Consider the following 1,200-nt stretch of genomic DNA (forward strand, 5'->3'; position numbering starts at 1 on the left):
TCCGACGGGATTCGCCAGATTTATCTGGCCGAACGCCCTCTTGAGGCGTAGCATTGTGTAATACAGTGTTCGCGACGGTTATTTGGACCTGTTCAACCATGAAGCCTTCGTGGTCTAGTGGTTATGACGCTCGCCTTGTCAGCGAGAGGTCGCAGGTTCGAATCCAGTCGGAGGCATTTTATTACACAATGACTTTTATAGGACTTTATTCGTTGAAAGCTACAGGGTAGCCTACGATGTTCCATCATGTCCTTATTTAAACACTGTACCTTTGATGATTTATATTATATATATATATATATATATATATCTTTAGAATACCACAATAATTTTGAACCTCAATACCATATAGGCAAAGCCTAATGAATTTTATTATCAAAACTCTGTATACTATAAAACAGACATGTTTCGGCAAATCCTTTGCCATCTTCAGTGAAACGATTGCTAACATGCAATCTACAATTTAAAGGGAGTGAACAACTATGAAGCATTGTATTTTAAATAAATGGGAATTGAACCATAGCTATTTGAACAGACATCGTGACATTGCATCTTTAGAGAATCGATTTGACTGTAATTGTAAAGAAGAAAGAATGGCATGAATAAAGATGATAACGTAATGATGAACATCAAAATGACAAAGTTAAATTAACATGTAAAAGTTGCTTGTTGAGAGAGGGCGTGTTCCATTTTATATGCAACGCCTCCTTGATTTTTCTTTGGCTAGCTGTTGAAGCAGAACACACACGGAAGCATTCCTCGTTGCACGAGGTTTTACATTGGGATAGGATATTAAGATGTATAAAAATGTGCGAGTTCCTGTCCGTGGTCATGTGTTCATTAACGCGCGTTGCAAAGTGTCGGCCAGTTTCGCCTATATAACAGGCATTACAGCCTGCGCCCGTGAATTTATACACAACGTTAGAACGTAGATCACTAGGGACAGGATCTTTCACAGAAAACATATTTCTAATTTTAAATGAAATAAAAACTAATTTGATATTTAAATCATTACAAAACTGTTTCGTTAATGCATTTATCTTATGTGAAATAACTTTAGAAAATTTACCAATGTAAGGCAACTTAAAATAACGGATATTCGATTTTTCGTTCGTTTGTTTGTTATCGGAGTGAATAAAGACAAGATATCTAGAAATAATATATACATATATATATATATATATATGATACTGTATTACT

The 1,200-nt window shown here is 35.2% G+C and overlaps 1 non-coding gene across 1 annotated transcript; it reads left to right on the forward strand.

Annotated features, from left to right (window-relative positions):
• Positions 1-103: 103 nt before the first annotated feature.
• Trnat-ugu lies at positions 104-176 on the forward strand. The gene has a single exon. It is a non-coding gene; the product is annotated as a tRNA-Thr (tRNA).
• Positions 177-1,200: the final 1,024 nt, after the last annotated feature.

This window comes from Anneissia japonica, unplaced genomic scaffold (genome assembly GCF_011630105.1).
Source record: "Anneissia japonica isolate Jap-2015-1 unplaced genomic scaffold, ASM1163010v1 scaffold271454_len1200_cov158_single, whole genome shotgun sequence".
NCBI lineage: Eukaryota > Metazoa > Echinodermata > Crinoidea > Comatulida > Comatulidae > Anneissia > Anneissia japonica.